The sequence below is a fragment of the Dermacentor variabilis genome, chromosome 1 (assembly GCF_050947875.1).
Source record: "Dermacentor variabilis isolate Ectoservices chromosome 1, ASM5094787v1, whole genome shotgun sequence".
NCBI lineage: Eukaryota > Metazoa > Arthropoda > Arachnida > Ixodida > Ixodidae > Dermacentor > Dermacentor variabilis.
In genome coordinates this window covers 283260454-283279993 of record NC_134568.1, presented here as the reverse complement: position 1 = coordinate 283279993, position 19540 = coordinate 283260454, and the positions used below count along the sequence as shown (strand labels likewise).

At 44.0% G+C, this 19540-nt stretch overlaps 1 long non-coding RNA gene across 1 annotated transcript in view; it reads left to right on the top strand.

Annotated features, from left to right (window-relative positions):
* Positions 1 to 19540, top strand: part of LOC142573824 (uncharacterized) — a 50079-nt gene that overhangs the window by 12926 nt on the left and 17613 nt on the right. The window contains exon 2 of the long non-coding RNA XR_012826358.1: positions 2435 to 2542. This is a non-coding gene — a long non-coding RNA (uncharacterized LOC142573824). The remainder of the gene's footprint in view (positions 1 to 2434; positions 2543 to 19540) is intronic.

Here is a 19540-nt window from a genome sequence, read left to right as displayed (position 1 = left end):
TTTCACCATTTTGGGATAAATATGACTTTTTGAAGAAAAAACAAAAAAACAAAAACTTGACCTAATTGCGAGCCACGCAGTCTACGCAGCTATGTCACCTGAAAACATACCACAACAAAGGTTTGTTTGTGAGCGAAAAATGCACATGAAGTACGTTCGTCTTGGTATTCTGTATATAGAACCATTTGACTAGGAATATCCATATCTATCAACATTTATGGTTTCATATACAGAATAACTCCATATAAATTTCATATGCTTTTCATATCACTGTTATTGAATCCATGTGTATACTACATAAGCCTTACGTAATTAAAAAAAATCGTACGGAAAACATGTGAAGCTATTCCATTACATATGGCATGTTCCAACAAGGATGTTCAGCATGGCACGGTGCTGGTGTTGCCAAAGGTGGGGTCGGCCTGGCATTCTTGTCCGGCAATTGTTCCGCCCAGCACCTCAGTCGCTGTAACAAGGACGTGCCACCAAATGTTGATCATGAGCCTTCCTGAGTATTCCGTCTTCCTTTGTACACTGCCGCATAACTTTCTGACGCCGAAAGACTGCACCCCGTCAGCCTTAAAAAAAAGTATTATGCAGTTAGAACAGGACTAAGAGGCACGTTGCCCTGCAAGCGTACTGACACATGTCTGTTCTTACTACACCTGAGCGACTGCAATGAAATGCGATAGCATTATGGCCTCCTTCCATGCGATGATTACCCATCGCAACAACCTTGTTTAAAACCGGCTCCACAGGGAGCAGTGTGGCTAGGAGCACAGGAAAGGTAGTTTGCAAGTCGTTCCAGCCGGTGGCGGCTGCTGCCAGTCACGTGGAAGAGCGTGCCTTTGTCTTTCTCGCTTCGGTCAGCGCGGTAATTAAAGCTGGGACCAGGGTTGTCCGCGGGTTGGGGCTGCCGAGGACGAAGCGTGTCGGGGGGAAGCTCGCGTACAGGATCCGGGGTCCGTAATAGCGGACGGCCGATCTTATACATTCCCGGCACACGGATATACCTTGGCGAGCCCCCAACCCGTGGACCAGTCCGGATGCCAACTCTGGTGCCCCTTTCGTGTCTTGTTGGCGCCGCCAAAGTATAGCGAATAATGACAGGTTGTCTACTTGCACTAACATCTTGATTTGCGCAAATGCCCGCCGGCTGAGGGTAGATGCCCGGTCCCATAAAGAACCGCACACGGGGAGCAGTGCGCGATCGGGAGCGGCCGCCGCGCACACACGCCAGCGCCGCCAGTCCTGCCACGTATTCCCCTCCGCTGCTGTTTGCACGACTCCGCTGCTTCTTGTTCCCCAATTAGTCCATCTCAGCCGGCCATTGTCTCCGCAGGGACCACACCTCCCTACATGGCCGAAAGCCGTTTTGAGCTCGACAATGAAATCGCGTTGAAAAGCCTTGCGGGCGTGCACTGGTATCAGAACTAGCCCACCAAGGCATTTCCCCGACCTGTTTCCGTGCTTAGTCCATATTACAAACCGTATTAAAGCTCTTGCGATGGCATGCATCGGGCAAGAGTATCAAGATCGCTCAAGCACGCCGTTACACTGCATGTGGGATAATGCGGCGACGTCTTGAACATTAAAGTCATCGACTGATTTGTATACGATGCATTAAAACAACATAACGACACTCACTTAACATAGTTCGGCGGTGGGTGAACAAGGGAGGGCTGGAGCTAATGTTTCGACAAATGTATTTGGTCAAACTTTCGTACTTTCAGAAGCATAATATGTCTTATTCTGCTTTTAAAATTCAATACACTGCAATTAATGTTTCAAAAGAAGCTCCAGAATGTGTTTGTCCTACTAATGGCAAAAATATAATAAACAGCGCTTACCTTTTTGCACTCTTACATCTCGTCAGAAGAGAGCCAATCCCATAACCAAATTTCTTTTTACAAGACACGTTTTGCTTTTTTACTACTTTCCCTCTTCTAATTTGTTACCATCATTCGTTGACATTTAGTGTCGTGTTCTCTATTTTATAATTATTTGGCATTTGGTTAATCTTCTTTTCTTTCTTACTCTATGGGCACGTTTTACGCTTAACTGGATACATTTTTGAATAACTGATTATTATTATTATTATTATTATTATTATTATTATTATTATTATTATTATTATTATTATTATTATTATTATTATTATTATTATTATTATTATTATTATTATTATTATTATTATTATTATTATTATTATTATTATTATTATTATTATTATTATTATTATTATTATTATTATTGTTGTTGTTGTTGTTGTTGTTGTTGTTGTTGTTGTTGCTGTTGCTGTTGTTCTTGTTGTTGACTCATTTTTCCGCTTACCAAAGCGTGCCTCCTTTGTCCCTCTGATTGACATGCCTGCTTATTTGTTTGATTTATTTGCCGTTTTATTAATTTTTTTTCATACCTTCCTATTTCCTAGAAATACATGCGGGAAACGGCAGTCCATTCCATCGATAAGTCCTCGGAGCACCGTAACTAAGGCGGTATACCGCATCGAGGGCAGCGTTGATCTGCGACCGCACATCAGGTGGCATATGTCAGCATTCTGCTGGTGGTACACCTCAGAACACCGCACCTAAGTGCCCTCTCGACTGCACGATTTGTTTTGTTCATGTGGTTAAACAGAAAGTTATCCAAAGATAAATTCTGTCTATAATGCGTGGTTAGCAATAATGCGGGCCAGGAGAAATGTCTTCTCATACGTTTAATGTTGCAGTGGCGCGTGAGATCAGCTCCCTTCCGTTGTCCCGTATTTCCCGGAAACCGGGAAAGCAGTAAATTTGATCTTCAGTGACTCCAACCTTTTTAATAGCTATTATAATTACTGTTAGAAATCTCACGATGGCCGGTCGCCTACGCTAAGAACATGTTCGCTATCCTGATCCCCTATTCACACAAAGTTCTTATGCTACAATTTTTCTTAAGAAAATAATCTGCCAATCCTGATGCTAGACGTATTATGTCCGTACATGCTATGCTGGACAGACTAAGGGGGGCAGCCAATTGCAGAAACCACTTACGAATGAGGACCCGTATTCACAAAAGATCACTGCCCCCTTCCACTCCGCGAAGATGGATGAACAGCGAAGCTGTGTTAGTTACACCGAGTGTTACACCATACAAGTCAAACTTCGCAAGCAGTCTATATTGTAAATCTTTTGTTTCACCATTATTTCACCTCATTTTCGCTTTTGTGTGCTTCGCGGGCTGAACATGCTCTAGGAGTGCTATTTTTTTCAGTGCTTCCAGTGTTCTTTTTTTTTTTTTTGTGCATGAGGTTTCTGTCTGTGTGTGTGTGTGCGAACTCTCGCTGACGCTCGCGGCAGGCAGCTTCTTCCTCAGGTCGCTCTACTCGTGGTCTTCCCATACTTGTAGTTGGGATGGAATGTGCGGAACTACTAATCCAAAGCTCCATATATTGGGCGCAAGGCCCACCACTGGCGATGCGGGCGCTGGAATCGTTTTGACGATTGGTTGGATTGGTTTGACGATTGAGGTTGCGACCGGCACTTCTTGCTGGCGCAAGCAGTGTACTTACGAATGAGAAGCTTTGCGAATTCTGCCCCTGATTCACTTGCGCCTATCCGTACGAAGTGCTCTGGCACACAAACTGCTTTGTAAATACAGATTCTGGGACCATATTCATAAAATATTTGGTATGCCAGAACGGTTCGTAAGAACACGCGCCGGTTTACTGCGACGGCGAACACATCAGCAAAAGCAGCTCGCCAATGGCAAACTGTCCCTACGTACGAAAGCCTAGGTGAATCCAATGAATTCGTATTCACAGAGCGGTTCGGGGTGGCCTATTCTCCGCAACCAACGGAAACGCTGACCAGCACACACGCGCTTCGTCTGACGAGCCCTTTTCGCTAGAGTCTCTGGTAAGAAGCTTCGTTACCTATAATCGCGGGTGTGACCGGCTAAATGGGCCCCGGACCCCGCCAAGCTGCTCCAAGGCAGCTTTTTGTCCTGGGCCTTTTTCTCTTGGAGAAATAAATGAATCTTGAATCTTGAATAATGGCCACTTCTTATTAAAGCAAATCTCTGTGGCCTCTTTCCCATAAGATTAAAACTGACCACTTGGATGCGGGCTCTACGGCCGAATTAAGAAGGCTTTCTGTTAGCAAAAATTGTTTATCAGTGGCCGGTCACTTATTATGATATTATATGTTCGCTATCCGAGTGGGCGGCGCATTTATTTACGAACCAACCGCTCTATTTACGCACGGACGGCTCTGTGAATGCGGGCCCTAGAATATATCGGAAAGCCTTCCTTGGGTATGCCTTATTCCCTCCCCCATAAGAACTGGCCGTTGACCATGATTGACTTAGCAGCCAGCTGGGTAGCGTAATATCTTTTTTTTTTTTGTTGCTCCGTCTCTTCCTCTCGTGGTCTCTCTTTCTCACCCATGTTCTGTTCCTTTCTTCAAAGTATATATTTGTTCTAGTATCCTTCTATACCTTAGAGTAGTTGGCCGCATGTAGAGGTGACCACCCACGCATAAACAATTACTTCTGTGGCACACGTAATAGCAGGCATGTGCTGGGTAATGTCACAGCCAGTGTGTCGGAACGGAACGAAAACCGAAACTAAAAACGAAAAAAAAGAAACGATATTTCTGCCCGGAACGAAAACGTAACCGAAACGTTATTTATTATTTTGTTTCGGAGTGAAACCGAATTATTTTTGATCGGTTTCCGGTTCAAGGGGAAAGTCGGCAATCCGAAACAACCGACTTCAGGCAACGTCAGAATTATCGCCTATGTCTCTGGCAGGGATAGTGCGAGCGATAGGCGGTCGAATGCTTCACTTACCTAAGCCTGTCGCTGGGTGCTCTAGCAGATCGCCAACGTATCAAAACCCAGGGCTTGCGCGCTGAAGAGCTTGTCGTTTCGTTTTTTAAGGGTACAACGCTTTGTTACCACTTGCCGTGGTTGCTTAATGGCTAAGGTGTTGGGCTGATAAGCACGAGGTAGCGAGATCGAATACCGGCCACGGAAGCCGCCTTTAGATGGGGGTAAAATGCGAAAATACCCGTGTACTTAGATTTAGGTGCATGTTAAAGAAGCCCAGGTGGTCCAAATTTCCGGAGTCCCCCACTACGGCGTGCCTCCTTGGATTTGGCACGTAAATCCCCGTAACTTTTTAACCCTTTGTTACCGAAGTTTTATCATTCGTTTATGTTCGTGTTATCGGAATAGCGGTCTGGCATTTCGGCGAGGACACTCGACGTCGTTTTGCTTCTGAGACCGCACTCAGTGCCTTGACTCAAGGCACCGAGCATAATCTCGGAATTCCTAATTCACTTAAAGAGAAAATCACATACTATTTTTTATCGCTGCTTTGCTTCGAAAATTTTTGCATACGAACCAAAGCCCTTATGAGCCGTTACGGATAATTTTTTCTTTCGTTCCGGAGTAGAACCGGAACGGAACGCTTTTCAGTGGAGTGAAACTAAATTTCCAGAAGGAAAAACATTTCGTTCCGACACTCTGGTCGCAGCAAATTGAGGGACTTTCCCAGTGCGCTTAGATGATAAGTTCAGGAAGGTGTTTCTGCGAAAAACATTTCCGAGAAAACTAAGATTCTGGGCAAATTCGCGGTCGTGTTTTCTATTTCGGAAATGCGTGTGTCCCTGAGCCAGGCAAATGAGCTTTCTTCCAGGAGCCGTCGTTCGCGCCGCAAAGTGCACACGCTGTCACCCTGTCGCCAGTTGCAAATACCACCGCCTGGAACAAAGTGAGCAATCACTGTTCACTTCGTGAAAATGGCAAGCACTCAGTTGCAAACCACAGACGTATGTGCGTTCTGTGGAAGGGCAACAGTCCGAATGCTAACGCATGTCCGGCGCGATTCTGAGCAAAAGGCCAGTCGCCGGGTCATTGCATCTCTCACCGAATAAGGGCGGCATTTCGCTCATGTGGCGACAGCATCCGCACAAAGCTTCTGTCGTGAAGCCTTGACTTTTTCGGGGCGCTGCCATGTCCACTTGAAGGCGGCGTCAAAGGCGAAGCGCCCGTCATCGCCTGCGAAGACCCAATCTCCCTCGCGCTTTAAACCCGCCCATTGGAGGTGTTTCATTTGTGCGCCTGGCTTCCAACGGCGTTCGAGTGATGTTTACGGTATATGAATCCTTGACAAACCCGTGCACAGCATCCGTCTTCTCACGCAGATAGGCTTTTCTTTTCTTTTTTTTTTTTTGACGCTGCTTTCAGAAGACACGTTGAAATCTTCGTATGCGCATGCCTTTGCCGTCAATCAAGAAAGACATTTACCGAAGCCGCCGTAGCAGTGCCAACATGCGTGTCGAGAGCGAAAAATACGAAGAACCTTTTACTTATCGCGAGTTCAATCCGATCATGGACGACAGCCATGCGCTGCTGGACTGCCCATTAGGACGCACTCAATAAGCGGAGGCATCCGAGCTCCCGCTAAAGAATTCCACTGAATAAAGTAAACAAGCTAATCCAACCGGAGCTGAAGAGGCGAAGGCGGCATTTTGTAAGCGTGACTCGCATACCACTACAACTGGCTACTCCCGTTATTACAACTTCAAGTCTATTACGCACTCTTCGCATCCTGCATTAACTACTGTAGTCTAGTCTGGGCTACCCCAACTAAACAGAACTTAAATAAAATCTTGCTTTTGCAAAAAAAGATTCTTCGTCATGTTGCAAAGATTTCCTGCCTGGCTTCAACTGAAACGGTGTTTCAGGAAAACGGTATTATACGGGTACAGCACTTATACAAATTTCGGAGTTTGCGATCCTTCTTCTTTTCCAACACTTATAAAGCATTCCTTGTAATTATATCAAACCTAACACATCATTACCCTAGTAGGCGTAGGCGACATACTTTAACATGGTCTATTTTACCAGACCACCTACAACTCACAGGCACTCCACTTCAATTTACCATCCCCCCTCCCATCCTAAATGAATTTCCTGAACTAACTACTGCTAGACAACGGCAGCTACGTCAGTTCTTCAGATCAATGTTGTAAATAGCTGTCGCATAGTTATCTTTGGAATGGCGTGCATGTGTCTTGTTTGCGTAGCTTTTGCCTTTCCTGTACTTATTGCATTCTGTTTTAGTCTTGTCATCGTTGCGCGATGTCTGTTATTACTGATACTTTTACTCCTTATTGCTTGTGAAACCTGTTAAATTAACAGAATTTTATTTTTATTTACTTTTTTTGCAGTCAAAAGTCTTCATACGACGATGTTTATGCTGTATTAAACATTTGATGCGAATGCTACTGTAACTCTGTATGTTAACTTCAAGTGATCCTTACGTAAACTTTGTTACAGTATTACTCACATATGTTATAATTATGATCCGATATGCATATATGTGCTGGAGGCCGCGCCACGGCCGCGCCACGGCCGCGCCACGGATGCCGCGCCACGGCCGAAACATAACAACATTAACAATGCACTTTTCGTAAGTGTGCGCATTCGTTTCTTCAACTACCTATGCACCGGACCTAGAGAACTTTGCCTTGAATATATATATATATATATATATATATATATATATATATATATATATATATATATATATATATATATATATATATATATATATATCTCAAGGAAAAGTTCTGTAGGTCCGGTGCATAGATAGTTGAAGAAACGAAGGAGCACACTTACGAAAATTCCATTTTTAATGTTGTAACGTTTCGGCCGTGGCACGGCCTTCGTCAGAATACACACAGATACAAGTGCGCACCCGCTTTTGTGGGCGTGCGCACGTGGGCATAATCAGCAGTACACGCGCATGTACTGCTGATTATGCCCACGTGCGCACGCCCATAAAAGCGGGTGCGCACTTGTATCTGTGTGTATTCTGACGAAGGCCGTGCCACGGCCGAAACGTTACAACATTAAAAATGGAATTTTCGTAAGTGTGCTCCTTCGTTTCTTCAACTATATATATATATATATATATATATATATATATATATATATATATATATAATATTCAAGGCAAAGTTCTCTAGGTCCGGTGCGTAGGTAGTTGAAGAAACGAATGCGCACACTTACGAAAAGTGCATTGTTAATGTTATTACGTTTCGGCCGTGGCGCGGCCTTCGTCAGAAAGTCTGGTTAATTACTGTGGAGACGAAGGAGACAGTCTAGGTTTCAGATTTAGTGCAGCTAATTTCGGTGGGATGTTTTTCAACGATACAACTGATCAGGAGGTTAGAATACAAGGCCATGAAATACCCAGAGTGGCCGAATACAAATACCTCAGGGTATGGATAAACCAAGGGCACATGTACACGAAAAATAACGAACAGTCTCTCACAGCTAAAGGGCGAAGAGATGCCGGGATAAAGAAACATAGGGCATTGTGGGGTTACAACAGGTATGAGGTACTGAGAGGTATTTGGAAGGGAGTAATGGTGCCGGGGCTTACTTTAGGAAATGCAGTCCTGTGCTTAAGGGTAGAAGTTCAGTCGAGACTAGAAGTAAATCAGAGAGCTGTTGGAAGATTAGCACTAGGTGCCCACGGGCAAACCACAAACGAAGCAGTACAGGGGGATAAGGGCTGGGCATCGTTCGAAGCACGGGAAGCTCAGAGTAAAATACGAGAAACGCCTGAGGAAATTGGACGATAACAGGTGGGCAGCTAAGGTATTTAAATACCTATACAGAAAGAGCGTTGGCTCACAATGGCGGAGAAGAACTAGGAAGCTAACCAACAAGTATGCCAGACACGAGGACGGAGAAAGACAGAGCATTAAACGACAGGTTAAAAGCGCGGAAGGTAAAAATTGGATAAATTCAATGGAAAAAAAAGCATAGTGTTGAACTATATCGATACTGGAAATAGTAGATCAGGAAGGTAGCGTTTTATGATAACTCAAGAGGCAGTGCCCTACTCTTTGAAGCTAGATCAGGATGTCTTAGAACGCGGAGCTATAAAAAGAAATTTGACTAAGAAGAAGACACATGTACTGCGTGTGGTAAATATGTAGAAACAATATAACACCTCATACTAAAATGTGATGGTATCCATCCCCACGTCGATGCGGGCACAGTCACAATTCCTGAGGCCCTAGGGTTCAGAGATGACAATAGCCATGTAAATAAATATGCGGTGGAAATTAGCAAAAAGCGATTGGACGATTGGTGGCTCAAAAGCAGAGAGGTGACACAAGGTTAAAAGTGTAGGAAGACGTATTTAAAGAAAATGAGGAATTTTAATAAATTACAACACAGCTAAACAAAAATAAAGAGCTGAGCATGGTGGCAACTGCCATGACCCCGTTTCAAAGGGGACGCTCCTACTTTCTATCCATCCAGTCATTCTGACTGGATATATATATATATATATATATATATATATATATATATATATATATATATATATAACTTGTGTCTACTCACTATGAGAAGGCAACAGCATTTCGTCGTTACGGTACATGTTGACCGGATTCACAAGTTTGTGTAAGTCAATTGTGACTAGACCTTACGACGTTTACAGAATTTATCGGGTGGAATTCGCCGCTCTTTTTGCTCGTAAGAGCTGTTCGCAATTGTCCAACATCCAGATTCACTGGCCCCTGCTCTTACGAATAGCGCTGGAGTAGAGCAATTATATTAATAGGGGTTCTTGTGCTCGTAGAGATAATTCACCGGCAATGATAGTTAGCTCGTACGGGGTGGCGTATGCGAAGAATACCCACACTCTCAATTTCGACTATTAAATACTGCTTATTGCGAATAACTGATCAGTAATCGAACCTTCGGTTCTTGCGGTGGGTATTAAGTCTGAACTTCAGTTTTCATGACAAAAGAACGAATTTCATAGTTTTTACGTTATCTTTAACGTGACCCGTCAAATCTATTTTGTGAGCAAGGAGAGTAAATGTAAGTTCCAACACGACATCTTTTTTTAAGGCAGTGCAATGGAAGTTGGAGAGTTGTGTCAAAAATTGTGGGGTTTTACATGCCAGAGAGAGAGAGAGCGAGAGAGGATATGAGGAAGGCAGGGATGTTAACCAGTCAAAGAGTCTGGTTGGCTACCCTGCGTTGGGGGAAGGGAGCCACAATATGGTTATGAAGCACGCCATAGTTTGGGACTCTGCGTTAATTTGGACAACCTGTGGTTCTTTAACGCGCACCCAATGCACGTTACACAAATGCGTTATTGCATTTCGCCCCCATCGAAATGTGGCCACCGCGGCCGTGATTTGATCGCGCGCTGTCGGGCTTAGCAGCGCAACGCCAAATTAACTACTTCACCACGGCGGGTGTGAAGTAGTGTTACAGCGCAAGTATCACATCTTTCACTTATTTTAAGCTGGTACAACTTCGAGGCCATATAGCTGGACAGGTTGTCGAAAGTTCTTGGAAGTAGGCAGATGAAATGAATGAAAGTAATACAATTTTATGTTGTATTTAAGATATAATTACAAAACAGTGTATCTTTCTGAAAATGGAAGGTGAATTATTGTTGCAAAGGGCCTACTACGTAGGTTACGTCGCTACAGATTGGAGGCCAGATAGCGAGTTTCAGTACATAGAGAGGGGTAATAAATGCTTAGCATTTTAAGCAAAGTTAACAGGTGCATAAGGATACGTGCATATGAGTGAGAGCAAACCGAGTCGCATTCATAAAACTGGCCGCCATGAATCGTGGCACCTCATTCGCCGCAAAGCCACAGATTTAAATCCGGGCCACGAGGGCCTAGTGCCGTCAAGCTTTCAACAATATATACCATGTTTTTTTATTTATTAAGTTTAGTTCGAACATAATGTCACGTGGTAGTGAAGTATAAAGAACACAGTAGCAATACCGTGAAAGACGAAACTAACTTTTATTGGGCGAACCTGTGCCAACAAGGACAGGCTACACTTGAAGAACGGCGACAACGGCGATCACAGTCGGCGATCGTCAAAAATATGATCTGCGGGTCAAGTGCGTCAGCTTTTATACATCAGCCGTCAAATGTTCCAGAGTAATTAATCGCTGGGATCCGCGTGTCTTCCCCAAAGTTCTACATTATTCGCGTTGCGCATACATGCAATCAGATTACACAAGGTTCGGTCACAGACAGCGGATGGAACCATCGATAACATTCCAGAAACTTCCTATACATGCAGGTGGGTCCTGCGCTGTGCGATAACGCTTGTTAGCCGGTGAAACGTGGTCGCCCGATAAAGATAAAGAAGTACACATGTCAGTATTATTAAAAAATCACATTAAGCATAAACGCAATTTCTCCAGTTCAGATGCATTATCTGAAGAGGCACACATTACTTTCACGACAAATCTCAATATCGAGGTGGCTAATTAAAAAGATTCACGAATAATGTTTCATATATTACCTTTAAGACGCATGGTTCTATTATTAAAATCGAGCCGTTGCGAAGTCATCTCTGTTTCGCGGAAGTGCTAAGTCCATAGCACCACTTTATACATAACCATCTTTCAATTGTGCTACAAACTCAATACACTGTAGTCATGGGTGACTTCAATGCAAAAGTGGGGAAAAATCAGGCTGGTGAACAAGCAATTGGCAACTACGGCGTGGATTCTAGCAACACTCGAGGAGAGATGGTAGAATTCGCGGAAGGAATAAGCTGCAAATAATCAACACCTTCTTCAGGAAGCGTTGCAACAAAAAGTGGACCTGGAAAAGCCTTAATGGTGAAACAAGAAATGAAATTGATTTCATACTTTCTGCCGATCACAGCATAGTGCAGGATGTGGAAATGTTAGGTAGGGTGAAGTGCAGTGATAATAGATTAGTGAGGGCTAGAATTCACCTCCATTTTAAGAGAGAAAGAGTAAAATTGGTCAAGAAGAAACAGGCCAACCTAGACGCTGTACGGGTAAGAGCAGACCAAATCAGTTTGGCACTTGCAAAAAAATTTGCAGCCTTAGAATAGAGAGATAAGATGACATAGGGGGCAATGAATGAAACCGTAACTAGGCTTCTTCAGAAGCAGCAATTGAAGTGGGAGGTAAGGCACCAAGGCAACCAGCAGGTAAGCTCTCCCAAGTAACAAAGGACCCTATCAAGAAACGACAAAGAGTGAAAATGCCCAATTCAAGAGATCAGATAGAATTAACTTAACTGTCAAAACTAATCAACAAGGAGAAAATACGGGATATTCGAAATTATAACGTGAGAAAGACTGAGGAAACAGTAAAAAATATACGCAGCCTGAAATCAGTGAGAAGAAAACTTGGCATCGGACAAACGAACATGTATGCACTGAACGATAAGCAGGCTAATATCATCAGCAATCTCGAAGATATATATAGTAAAATCAGTGGAAATTATTCTATACTGACCCGTACAGTACCCAAAGCAGCCACAATACCTCCATTCGAAGTAGTAAAGAATAAGTTAGAGAGGCTCCTTCTATAACTAGCAATGAAGTTAGAAGGGCCTTACAAGACATGAAACGGGGAAAACTGGCAGGAGAAGATGGACTACCAGTCGATTTAATCAAAGATGGAGAAGAAATAATGCTTGAAAAACTAGCGACCCTTTATACGAACTGTCTATATCGACTTCAAGGGCCCTAGCGAACTGGAAGAATGCCAACATTATACTAATCCACAAAAAGGATGACGTTAAAGAATGGAAAATTATAGGCCCATTAGTTTACTTCCAGTATTATATAAAATATTCACCAAGATAATCTCCAATAGAATAAGGGCAACACTGGACTTTAGTCAACCAAGGGAACAGGCTGGCTTCAGGAAGGGATACTCTACGATGGATCACACCCATGTCATTATTCAGGTAATCGAGAAATACGCAGAGCACAATCAGCCTCTCTATGTGGCTTTCATAGATTACAAAAAGGTATTTGATTCAGTAGAGATACCAGCAGTCAAAGAGGCATTACATAATCAAGGAGTACAGGACGCTTACGTAAATATTTTGCATGGAAAGTATCTACAGAGATTCCACAGCTAACTTAATTCTCCACAGGAAAAGTAGGTAGATACCTATAAAGAAAGGGGTCAGAGAAGGAAACACAATCTCTCCAATGCTATTCACTGCGTGCTTGGATGAAGTATTCAAGCTATTAACTTAAGCTGGAAAGGCTTAATTTTTATGAGTAAGGATCAACGGCGAATATCTCAGCAGCCTTCGATTTGCAGATGACATTGTTCTGTTCAGCAACACTGGGGACGAGTTACAACAAATGAATGAGGAGCTTAACATAGATAGTATAATAGTGGGGTTGAAGATTAATATGCAGAAGACAAACATAATGACCAATAGCCGGGCAAGGGAACAAGAGTTCGGGATCCCCAGTCAGCCTCTAGAGTCCGTGAAGGAGTACGTTTACCTAGGTCAATTTGTCACACGGGATCCTAAACATGAGAAGGAAATTTACAGAAGAATAAAAATGGGTGGGAGCGCGTTCGGCAGACTGTAAGATCCTGACTGGAAGCTTACCATAATCATTAAAAAGAGAGATGCACAATGAATGCATTTTACCTGTGCTGACATATGGGGCAGAAACTTGGAGACTCACAAAGACGCTCGAAAACAACTTAAGGACCGCGCAAAAAGCGATGGAACGAAGAATATTAGGCGTAACGTTAAAAGAAAAGAAGAGAGCGGTGTGGATCAGAGAGGAAACAGGGATAAGCGATATTCTAAATGACATTAAGAGGAAGAAATGGAGCTGGGCAGGTCATATAATGTGCCGGTTAGATAACCGTTGGGTCATTAGGGTGACAGAATGGGTGTCAAGAGAAGGGAAACGCAGTCGAGGACGGCAGAACACTAGGTGGGGTGATGAAATTAAGAAATTTGCAGGCACTAGCTGGAATCGGTTGGCGCAGGACAAGGGTAATTGGAGATCGTAGGGAGAGGCCTTCGTCCTGCAGTGGACATAAAATAGGCTGATGATGATGAAAAATACATTGGTGTTTCAGTTAGCAGTTTCCGAAGAACTCTTTTCTAGTAATTCGATACGAGCTTAAGTGAAGCGTCAATACATCCTTTAAAGGGAAGCTGAAAGCTTTTCCAGAAAAAAATGAGTCAAGAGCAGTACGCCGTGGTTTTCAACCCTCTGAATTCGAATATCGCATCGAAATTGAGCGATAGAAAGCGCAAACATATTTTATTTCGACGAAAAGTGCAGCAGCAGACACGCCCAGCTCGCGCGCCTCGTTTCCGCCTGTGATTGGTCGGGCGCCTCGTGACGTCAACAATGGTGTTCGTGCGGACCGACTGCTGCCGCTACACACGAAGCACGGTGCAACGTAGTTTGGTGCTGTTTTGCTGAGACGGTCATGGAAATTTTCGAGAGCTTGCGTTTCTCTGAGGAGTTCGGCGTTAAGTCCAAACTCTACGAGAGCGATTTTGCGCGCGACGGTGACGGGCGACGGCTTCGAGCGACAAAACGGGCCGTCGCTTGAACAAATCGCTCGGTGTTGTCGCTCGATCGCTCGTTTCTAGAAATCTAGAACTCGTCGCTCGTCGCCCGGAAATGCTATGAGCGACTAGCCAATTGTGCGAAGCCGAAACTGGATGCACATAACTCAAATACTGCTGTTTGTCGCACGGAACGAGGAAACTATTGAATTTTACACGTGCAAGAATAAGAACCTAGTGCAAGACCTTCAGAAATATTTTATGCTCCTTCTTCAGTAAAATACATCAACTTAAATTGATAAAGCATGCGTCACGCTAGTTTCGGCGCGTATATTGCTGCCCTCATACCGGGAAGTCGTTCAAAGCCGTCGCTCGCGTGGAGTTCGGCTTGCAGACGACGAGTCAACGCGACAGCCATCGCCTCGCTTGTAGCGCTGTCGCTGTCGCGTGCAAGATCACTTGTAAGGGGTTTATACTTGTACATACTACACGTACGTACATACTTGTACATACTACATGTACGAGCCGATTGCGAAGAGCCGGCCTCTCCAAGAAGCAAGAAATGCTGGTGCAAGCACTGCTTTCCACGCGAACGAAGGTGAAGTGTTAGCATCTCCTTGTGTTGGAAATGTTCTTTGGCGAGTATGTTTTTTGCTAAGCTGCATTCAGTGTTCCAGTGAGTACGTTTCCGGGCAAACAACTGTAGTGTTATGTTCCTGCATGCCTCCTCGTAGAACGTAAGCGGTGATGCGATCTTCAGCATTTGTGCGCTGCCCCAAAGGTGTCGGCAATCTACACATACGGTTTAAACGCGGCAAAAGTTTACCGGCTGTTGTAGCATGTGTAGTATAGAACCTTCATCAGCGCGCCATCCGCACGCTACTCGTAACCGGCGAATTCCGTCGGCTACGTGAGATGGTCGGTTTCTTATGTGTACGGGAGAAGGGGGAGCGCAGCGTCTTGGCGTGAGCAGGCTTTCCAACACATGCAAACTTTACGCTTGCACTGCGTTATGGTACCTGCATGCCGGCTGTTTCACAACACACGTGCGAATAGAAAATTCGCGGCGCTTGGCGATGAAACCTGCGTCAAGGGTGGGCGATAAACATGCACCTTCCGTTCAGCGTGCTAACTATTTTTTTAGGAGAACCCAAAGCACGCATTATTGATAAACTCCGGTAGTAATCGTCACAGAAGTAGTTAGAGCACAACCACTTGTTCTTGAGCGCTTGAAGTTGTTTCGCTTCACAGCAGCCTCCCACTTAGCTGAAAGCTTCTTGTCTTGCAGGAACTAATGGAACATCGGAACATCGTCGCGGCCGCTGGTGTTCGTGCAAGCTTAGGCTGCACAGAACGCCGGCATGATCGGCCTACAAGTTCAATTGATGCTGCGCACGTCAACTATCCCTCCTATATACACAGAAATAAAGGAATGTAGGGTCGAGCGATGCAGATTAGGACGGCACGCACGCAGAAATAAGCCCGGTCAGGCACGGTCGCGGAGACTGCGAAGGAGCGGAACACCAGTGTTGACGTCACTAAGCCGCGGTTTCCGGTCTCCGCTCGCATCGTCAGCGTCAGCAGCAGCGCGCGGCGCTCGACGGGGGGCGGAGCTACAGCGCAATTTTAACCGACGATTGCGTCGCTCCTAGTTGAAAAATCCCCCCCCCCCAATTTTACCTTCATGGTTTATAAGGTTCCCGCATCCGTAATGAGTGTCTTATGGAATTCGACAGACTCTTCTGCTTCCCTTTAAGTGCGGGATACATGGAGCGGAAAACCGGCATCCAGGCGACGAAATACGCCCGGCAACAAACGTTCGACCCTAGGCGTCCAAAAATTCGACTCCAGCTGGCTACCCGGTCCGATCGGAAAAACGCCGCCCGGCGAAAATCGCCGTCGGAAGTGGCGGGAGCGCCTCGCGCGCTCACCAGGCATCGCGTCGATCGATCTCCCCCCCCCCCCCGACTTCCGGCAGCTCGTTGGTTTTTGTGTATTTTTGCTTTTCCATCAGAGCGTCCATCGGAATGCGGCGGAATGCCGGAGTCTCTCGGGCTCTCTGCCGGAGTCTCTCGGGCTCTCTGCGCGTGAAAGGGACACCGATTTTCATTACAGCCGGATATTGAATGTTTCAGAGTACATATTTGTGAATAACACTGTGTACAACAGCTGTATAACAGCTGTGTCTTACCAGTACTCACGTACGGGGCAGAAACCTGGAGGCTTACGAAAAGGGTTCTACTTAAACTGAGGATGAAGTAACGAGCTATGGAACGAAGAATGATGGGTGTAACGTTAAGGGATAAAAAAAGAGCAGATTTGATGAGGGAAGATGCGCGAGTTAATGACATCTTAGTTGAAATCAAGAAAAAGAAATGGGGGCATGGGCAGGACATGCAATGAGGAGGGAAGATAACCGATGGTCATTAAGGGTTACGGACTGGATTCCAAGAGGAGGGAAGCGTAGCAGGAGGCGGCAGAAAGTTAGGTGGGCGGATGAGATTAAGAAGTTTGCCGGGACAACATGGCCACAATTAGTACAGCCGCCCTGATTTTTAATAATATAGCGCGAGCGTCGACTGAACTGCTGGTGAGCGCCTTATAACGGCGATAAGCGTGCAACAAGAGCGTGCAACAAGGCGAGTGCAACAAGGCAACAAGGCTCGTGCGCGAACTCTCGCCTTATTCCACGCTTATCGCCGTTATAAGGCGCTCACCAGCAGTTCAGTCGACGCTCGCGCTATATTATTAAAAATCAGGGCGGCTGTACATGACCGGGGTAGTTGGAGAAGTATGGGAGAGGCCTTTGCCCTGCAGTGGGCGTAATCAGGCTGATGATGATGATGATGATGATGATGATGATGACGACGACGACGACGACGACGATGATGATGATGATCTCTGTAAACTTATTTTTTGTCTACAAACTTAAGGGAAGTGCTCACGAAACAGATAATAATTATAAGTGCGGCGCGGTTTTCTTACCAACCCGATCGAAGGTTCCATGGCGCAAAATAGTGTGGGCATTGTACTACTTTACTTATTATTTTCTTTTTTTGTGTGTGTGGTGTCGCCCGTATTGGTTAGGCTATAGGGGACGAAACGGTTTCTCGTTCGCGGCGCCCCAAGCTGTTTTTTTTTCTTCTTCACTGTCGGCACGCGTGCTCGCATAGTTTTGTTTTGTAGTTCTTCGGTCAGAGACCACTCCTGCTCTACCACAACCATAAGTCCCTTCTGCTGGAGTGCCTTGAGGGAAAAGGGCGACGACAGGCGCACGGAATACCTAGGTCATCGAAAACGAGAGCCGCTGGCAGGCCCACTTCAGGCCAAATACCGATAATTCTATCCTCTCCGGCTGCAGTACTAAACGCTTGCTGTTGGAGGCGGCTTTAAAACACGGACTGAAGTTGAGGTAAACATGAATAACCACAATGGGTTTTTACACGAGGTAAACTAAAGTCATTGTTGGAGAACCACAAAACGTTCTGCAGCGTGTGCGCTCCAGCCACCGCTCAACGTAGCCAGACGGCGCAAATCCAGCCCGTTAAAACACTTACAGCTCAATTAAATGTGCGGAAATCGTTTGTAAGCGCGTCTATGAAACTTTTTTCCGTGCTGTTTTGTCGTTAACAACAAATAATACAATAAAAACCATATTTACTATTTGTTTCTTATCCAAAAACACATTCCTAGGTGGTGGTGGCGAAAAACTTTTATTGATAAGTAGACCAAAAGTAAAAACAAATTAAAAAGCAGCGTTGTGGGCCGCCTTCAGGCTGCTGGTTGTGGCGTCCAGGCCATGCCTATCTGCGACGTCCTCCGCCCAGTTCACCGGCCGAAGTTGGATATCCGGCTCCGTGCTAGACAAAGCAGCCTCCCACTGCTGCGGACTGGTTAAGCGCCAAGAGGCAGGGGGCAAGTGCGCCGGCCTAGAGTCTGGCAACACTGACAAATACGCGGCGAGCGACCGGCGGCGTCCGCCTGTTTTTCGCTGAATGTAAGCGATGCGAACGAACCATTGGGGTCATCCCGCCGCGTCTGTTTGTGCCGGGCGAAGTTCGCCGTGAAACAACGCTCCATGTATTCCGGGCTTTAGTTGGTTGAACTTCCATCTGAAGAACGCATCACGAAGGAGACGAAAAGCTGAGCCGAAGTACGGAGCATGACATATCAGCACATTTCCTGTTTGCTTCTTCGGCTCCGTTTTTCGTCTCTTTGTGCGCTGTGTTCTCACTTTGAAGAACCTCATGTATTTCAATTACTATAGGCTGTATTCGAGTTTTTGGAACACATTTAGGAGGAAAGTGAGTCTCACTGCGAGGCTTTAGGGGACACTTGTCACCTACTACAGAGGAAAAGAAAGTTATACCTGCGCCCTGAGGCAACGACAGCTGGCCAGGCCTTCGATCATGCATCGTGCCTGTCCGAACGCTGCCTCCTCGCTGACGTCGGCGGTCACACGACGTGCCGCGGCTTATGTTTGGACGCGGACTCGTGGCATTTTAATTTGCATTAATGTATCGTTTCTTTATTTCATTTATTAAGCACAAGTAATTTCCCCTATGTTGTCCTTCGTGTCAGTGTTTGTTCGCTTCTTATGATATGACCATATATATATATATATATATATATATATATATATATATATATATATATATATATATATATATATATAATATATATATATATATATATTATATATATATATATATATATAATATATATATATATATATATATATATATATATATATATATATATATATATATATATATATATATATAATATATATATATATATATATATATATATATATATATTATATATATATATATATATATATATATATATATATATATATATATATAATATATATATATATATATATATATATATATATAATATATATATATATATATATATATATATATATATATATATATATATATATATATATATATATATATATATATATTATATATATATATATATATATATATATATATATATATATATATATATATATATATATATATATATATATATATATATATATATATATATATATATATATATATATATATATATATATATATATATATATATATATATAATATATATATATATATATATATATATATATATAATATATATATATA